At 39.3% G+C, this 7301-nt stretch overlaps 1 pseudogene; it reads left to right on the forward strand.

The window, feature by feature from the left end:
* The first annotated feature begins 3127 nt into the window (after nucleotides 1-3127).
* On the forward strand, nucleotides 3128-4928 carry LOC147352829 (olfactory receptor 4C6-like; annotated as a pseudogene).
* Nucleotides 4929-7301: the final 2373 nt, after the last annotated feature.

Genomic DNA, 7301 nt, shown 5'->3' on the forward strand with positions numbered 1-7301 from the left:
TGGGGTAATGGTACATAGTTCATATGAGATTTAAATGAGGCAATGTGTATCTTGGCACCTTGCCGAGCAGCATAGTTAGTGAACCTAAAAACTAATTATTGAATTGTCCCTATTGCATCTTAGATTTCTTAACTCCATTTAGGGAACAGAGAAAACTGACAGGAATGACTAGGACTGATTCAAGTTTGAGTGGATTATATTGTGGCCTGGGTCTTTGCTGGATTGTCATGCTTGTGATCTTCATTAACGAGCAACAATTATTCAGAGATTATAGTTTTAGATGTATTTAATTAATTTAATATTTATAAGTAAGGCAATGAATTACTAAAGAATCATCATAACATTTGAAAAGAGCAAAGAAAGAAGAAGCTACTTCATATTTATTTGGAGATAAAGCAGGGTTATATAGTATATGGTAATATACTTATCACAGTGATTGGTAAATGATAAAATCACAACATAATGACCAGAAGAGAAATATTGGTATTTGACAGCACTGATTCTGGAGTCAGAAAATGTGGTCCACATTCTGGCTTCCCCACTCACTTGCTGTACAACTTTAGCTATGTTGCCTCAAGTCTGTTAGAATCAGTTTCTTCATCTGTAAAATAGTCACTTATGGTGTTATTCTAGTTCCTGGAGTGGGTAGGCGTTGATAAATCAATAAGAACAGTAAAAGGGAGAAATGCGTTTCACATGGAAACACCATTTAAAACGAGAAAGAAAAAGTCTGAGGAGAATTTAGCACTAAAGAAGCAGCTCTCTTTTCAGCTCTTTATTTAGCAGGTTATTAACAGCTAAATGCTGGATAATGAATAAATTTAAAAAATAAAAACACAAAAAAACAAAACAAACAACAACAACAACAAAATACATAAGTTCCCTGAGATCCTGGAAATACTTGAAGTCAAGTAATCACTAGTCATAAATCACGTGCTGCTTTTTCAGGTTTTGTAACTCTTAGCTGAAGCCTGGCTTGGAGAACTCTGAGCATTATTTTAGTAGTGTGTGAGATGAGTGCAATTGTGCAGTAGTTTGAGCATTCTTTGTCATTGCCTTTCTTTGGGATTGGAATGAAAACTGACCTTTTCCAGTCCTGTGGCCACTGCTGAGTTTTCCAAATTTGCTAGCACATTGAGTGCAGCACTTTCACAGCATCATCTTTCAGGATTTGAAATAGCTCAACTGGAATGCTATCACGTCCACTAGCTTTGTTCATAGTGACGCTTTCTAAGGCCCGCTTGACTTCACATTCCAGGATGTCTGGCTCTAGGTGAGTGATCACACCACCGTGATTATCTGGGTCATGAAGATCTTTTTTGTACAGTTTAGTGTATTCTTGCCATCTCTTCTTAATATATTCTGCTTCTGTTATGTTCATACCATTTCTGTGCTTTATCAAGCCCATCTTTGCATGAAAGGTTCCCTTGTTATCTCTAATTTTCTTGAAGACATCTCTAGTCTTTCCCATTCTGTTGCTTTCCTCTATTTCTTTGTATTGATCACTGAGGAAGGCTTTCTTATCTGTCCTTGCTATTCTTTTGAATTCTGCATTCAAATGGGAATATATATTTGTTGTTGTTGTTTTCTCATTTGCTTTTTGCTTCTTCTTCTTCTTCTTTTTTTTTTTTTTTTTAGATTATAAATCACTTTCACACTTTATTGAGTTGATTCCACATTCTACCAAGTGGGGTGCAGAAAGTGTTGGGGGAAAATTCAGCAATTTTTAAAGTCAGTTTAGTAAGAAATTCACATTCTTTGTCATAGAACAGTAAAGTGTTGTGCTGTCATAAGACCTCCTCAAATAGCCATTTTGCTTCTTGCATTTCATTTCCATGTGTATGGTCTTTATCCCTGTCTCCTGTACAATGTCATGAATCTCCACCCATAGTTCAGCAATATGTAAACCGTGTACTTCCAGAAGTTCATGCTGGTTTTAGAAAAGGTAGAGGAACCAGAGATCAAATTGCCAACATCTGCTGAATAATCAAAAAAGCAAGAGAGTTCCAGAAAAACATCTGTTTTATTGACTATGCCAAAGCCTTTGACTGTGTGGAACACAATAAACTGTGGGAAAATCTGAAAGAGATTGGAATACCAGACCACCTGCCTCTTGAGAAATTTGTGTGCAGGTCAGGAAGCAACAGTTAGAACTGGACATGGAACAACAGACTGGTTTCAAATAGGAAAAGGAGTACGTCAAGGCTGTATATTGTCATCCTGCTTATTTAATTTATATGCAGAGTACATCATGAGAAACGCTGGACTGGAAGAACACAAGGTGGAATCAAGATTGCCGGGAGAAATATCAATAACCTCAGATATGCAGATGACACCACCCTTATGGCAGAAAGTGAAGAGGAACTAAAAAGCTTGTTGATGAAAGTGAAAGCGCAGAGTGAAAAAGTTGGCTTAAAGCTCAACATTCAGAAAACGAAGACCATGGCATCTAGACCCATCACTTCATTGCAGATAGATGGGGAAAGAGTGGAAACAGTGTCAGCATTTATTTTGGGGGTCTCCAAAATCACTGCAGATGTTGATTGAAACCATGAAATTAGAAGACACTTACTCCTTGGAAGGAAAGTTATGGTCAACCTAGAAAGCATATTCAAAAGCAGAGACATTGCTTTGCCAACAAAAGTTCATCTAGTCAAGGCTATGGTTTTTCCAGTGGTCATGTATGGATGTGAGAGTTGGACTGTGAAGAAAGCTGAGCACCAAAGAACTGATGCTTTTGAACTGTGGTGTTGGAGAAGACTCTTGTGAGTCCCTTGGACTGCAAGGAGATCCAACCAGTCCATCCTAAAGTAGACCAGTCCTGGGTGTTCATTGGAAGGACTGATGCTGAGGCTGAATAATACTTGGTCCACCTCATGAGGGGACTTGACTCATTGGAAAAGCCCCTGATGCTGGGAGGAATTGGGGGCAGGAGGAGAAGGGGATGATAGAGGGTGACATGGCTGGATGGCATCACCGATTCAATGGACATGAGTTTGAGTGAAGTCCCAGGACAGGGAGGCCTGGTGTGCTGCAAATCATGGAGTCACAAAGAATTAGACACGACTGAGCGACTGAACTGAACTGAGCTGAACTCTTAGCTGGAGCTCCTATCATCACCTAACACATGGGAGATCAAAACAATGGGATGGAATTAATGCTTTTGGCCATTATGAGGTCTCCAGAACTGCGGAGAATACTCTGCTGTGTTTCTAATCATGTATGTGTTTATTTAACTTATATGCAGAGTACATCATGAGAAACACTGGACTGGAAGAAACAAACACTGGAATCAAGATTGCCGGGAGAAATATCAATAACCTCAGATATGCAGATGACACCATCCTTATGGCAGAAAGTGAAGAGGAACTCAAAAGCCTCTTGATGAAAGTGAAAGTGGAGAGTGAAAATGTTGGCTTAAAGCTCAACATTCAGAAAATGAAGATCATGGCATCCCGTCCCACCACTTCATGGGAAATAGATGGGGAAACAGTGTCAGACTTTATTTTTCTGGGCTCCAAAATCACTGCAGATGGTGACTGCAGCCATGAAATTAAAGGATGCTTTCTCCTTGGAAGAAAAGTTATGACCAACCTAGATAGCATATTCAAAAGCAGAGACGTTACTTTGCCAACAAAGGTTCGTCTAGTCAAGGCTATGATTTGTCCTGTGATCATGGATGGATGTGAGAGTTGGACTGTGAAGAAAGCTGAGCACCAAAGAATTGATGCTTTTGAACTGTGGTGTTGGAGAAGACTCTTGAGAGTCCCTTGGACTGCAAGGAGATCCAACCAGTCCATTCTGAAGGAGATCAGCCCTGGGATTTCTTTGGAGGGAATGATGCTAAAGCTGAAACTCCAGTACTTTGGCCACCTCATACGAAGAGTTGATTCATTGGAAAAGACCCTCATGCTGGGAGGGATTGGAGGCAGGAGGAGAAGGGGACGACAGAGGATGAGATGTCTGGATGGCATCACTGACTCGGTGGACGTGAGTCTCAGTGAACTCTAGGAGTTGGTGATGGACAGGGAGGCCTGGCATGCTTCATGGGGTGCAAAGAGTCGGACACGACTGAGCGACTGATCTGATCTGATCTGATGTGTGCACCGTTTTGGGGAACTTCCTCATTGTGATAACCATTGTTACGAGTCAGCACCTGAGATCACCCATGTATTTTTTTCTTCAGTCCTTGTCCCTTTGGATGCCACTTTCTCTTCCATTCATTGCACCCAAGTTGATTGTGGACTCCCTCTCTGAGATCTGTGGCATTTCCCTGGAAAGCTGCATGGTCCAGCTCTTTGCTGAGCACTTCTTTGGTTGACTGGGCATCATCCTCCTCACCATGATGCCTCATGACTGCTCCGTGGCTATCTGTAATTCTCTTCATTACATGACCATCATGAGGCCTTGGATGTGCTGCGTCTTGCTGGGAGGGGCCTGGGTGGGGGGATTTTTCCATGCAACAGTACAGCTTCTCTTCATGTATGAAATACCCTTCTGTGGTCCTGATACAGTAGACCACTTTATATGCGATTTGTTTCCACTGTGGAAACTGGCCCACATGGACACCCACACCCTGGGTCTCTTAGTCATCCTCAACAGAAGGTTGATGTGTGTGGCCATCTTCCTCATCCTCATCACTTCTTATGTGGTCATCTTCTGCTCCCTGAAGTCCTGCCACTCTGAAAGGCAGCATAAAGCCCTCTCCACCTGTGGCCCCCACCTCACTGTGGTCATCATGTTCTTTGTGCCTTGTATGTTTTTGTATGTCAGGCCTGTGGCCACCTACCCCATAGACAAGGTGATGTCTATGTCTGAGTCCATCATCCCATCCATGTGAAATCCCTTGATCTGTGCCCTGAGGAATACAGAGGTGAAAAATGCAATGAGAAAACTGGATGAAACAGGGGAGTTTGGTTGGCAAGTGACTGTCATGCTCAGAATGGCATATGTTTCTATTAAATAGAACTCTGTTCTTTCAGAAATGTGGGGATAATAAAACTATCCATTCTCCACTAACAACTAGAGGGATTTTCCTTAAAATATATTTATATTGTCTTAAAATATAAATCTGACTTTTGATTTATAGTCTTTGTAATTTAAGGATTATGGTACTCTTACTGCTTTCTATTCTTTTTTTTTTTTAGCTTCCCATTGCCTTCCTATTTTTTTTTCACTTTTCCTGTTTAGTTTTTAAATTATAATTACATGATATCTCAGAAAATATCTCAATTGCTTAAATCAAAATGAAAATAAATGAAATTATTTTAAAAGAAATAATGTGAGAAAGGAGAATTGATGGAAAAGTTCATTCCAACAAAATTGTCAAATTTCTTGCTATTATTCCTATTTTTACTATTTTTATTTTTAATTAATTTTCATTAACATAATTCCAAATGGATTTTGATAGTTCTATCACAAAGCTGGATAACAAACTATCATTATCAGTACAGCATTATCAGAACAAACTTCATTATCAGTAATGAGAAAATATAGCCATCTCTCAGCAGAACTACTTCCAGATAGGAATGTTTTCTGATGGATTATTTTTTGTGAAAAAGTGAACTTTTTATAACCAAAGTTTAGTATCAAATTTAGATGTTTTTCTAAAACTCACTCTTAGTGACCCCCTGATTCTTGAAAGTGCAGTGTACACAGTTTTAAGATCTTACTTAACCTTTTTATTTATTGTTTACCAATTATTTAGAATCTCCTTGCCTTTTACCAGAACTTTCTGGTTAATCTTTCTACTGCTCTAAATCTCAAGTCATATCTTGAGTGCCTTACCTGACCCCTCGGTGTGCATCAGACACCCCTGAGATTTGTTATTTGTCCTCAGGACTTCCCTGGCGGCTCAGACAGTAAAGCATCTGCCTACAATGTGGGAAACCTGCGTTTGATTCCTGAGTTAGGAAGATCCTCTGGAGAAGAAAATGGCAACTCACTCCAGTACTCTTGCCTGGAAAATCCCATAGACAGAGGAGCCTGGTAGTCTGCAGTCCATGTGGTCACAAAAAGGCTGACACCACTGAGTGACTTCACTTCACTTCTTAGATTTATGAAAGATTTTGCTTCTCTCTCTATGAAAACAAGCCTTAATCCTACTTAGGTGACTACTTCTTTCCAACTTCTGGTACTAGATGAAGTGTCATTACTTTAGAGAGCCTTCCTCTGTGACTCTATTCAATAGTTCTTATATTCTCCCCATTATTTTCTATGTCAATGTTTTCATTTTCTTAGTATCAATGACCAAAAGCAAGTATATTTCATATAATTATCATCTGACTTTCATTACTTTCCATGCTGGTCTAGACTGGACAAGTCTCCAGGAAGGGATTTTTTTTAAATATTTTATTTATTTTTGACTGTGTTGGGTCTTCATTGGCTCTTGGGTTTTTCTCTAATAGTGGCAAGCAGGGGCTACTCTCTAGTTCCTGTACATGGGCTTCCCACTGTGGTGACTTCTTTTGTCATAGAGCATGGATCTTAGACCTTGTGGGCTTCAATAGATTCGGTTCACAGGTTCTAGAGCACAGGCTCAATAGTTGTGGTACCCGGGCTTGGTTGCTCTGTGACACGTGTGACTTCGCAGATCAGGAACCTGTGTCTCCTGCATTGGGAGGTGGATTCTTTACCACTGAAATAGTAAGGAAGCCCAGAAGGGATTTTTATTTATCTTTCCCAAGGATTCATTTTTCAATAAATATCTGTTGGATATAAAACACAAGAGCCCATATTTTTCAAATAGCCCAATTCAGATGGTTGAGGCATAAAAAGAAACAAACACTAAAATTAAAAGTAACTGAAACAAGAAAGCAGAAAGTGAATGTTATAATAGAGTTAATGGAAATGAAAGGCTGTGATTATTTCATGGAAGGTACTTCATAATGGGCAGTCAGAAAAGGATTATATTAGCATGTATCCTTTAAACTGATTATAATTCTGTTGATATTACCTTAGGAAAAAAAGGTGTGAGCTGTACTAATATTTCAATACCAATGAGCTGAGTAGTTACAAAATGGTCAGAAGGAAAGAGTCATGTGAGGATTAGTGAGATAAAGATTCTAGAGAAAGAAAATGCTAATTCAAGAAATATCATGGTGTTTTTGAGGAAATGTAAAATAACGAGTGAATGGAACATAGTGATCCCAGAAGAGAGAGGCCAGAAGCAAGATCAAAAATGTATCAGGGACTCAGATCATGTATGCAATGCTGATAACTCTGAGGTTTTATTCTAACATGGGTAAATAACTTCCCCAGTATATTAAATCTGAGTAAACAACAAGAAAAAAGAATGAAAG

The sequence above is a fragment of the Bos grunniens genome, chromosome 19 (assembly GCF_055505025.1).
Source record: "Bos grunniens cultivar Pamir isolate PY7600 chromosome 19, Bosgru_T2T1.0, whole genome shotgun sequence".
NCBI classification, from domain to species: Eukaryota; Metazoa; Chordata; class Mammalia; order Artiodactyla; family Bovidae; genus Bos; species Bos grunniens.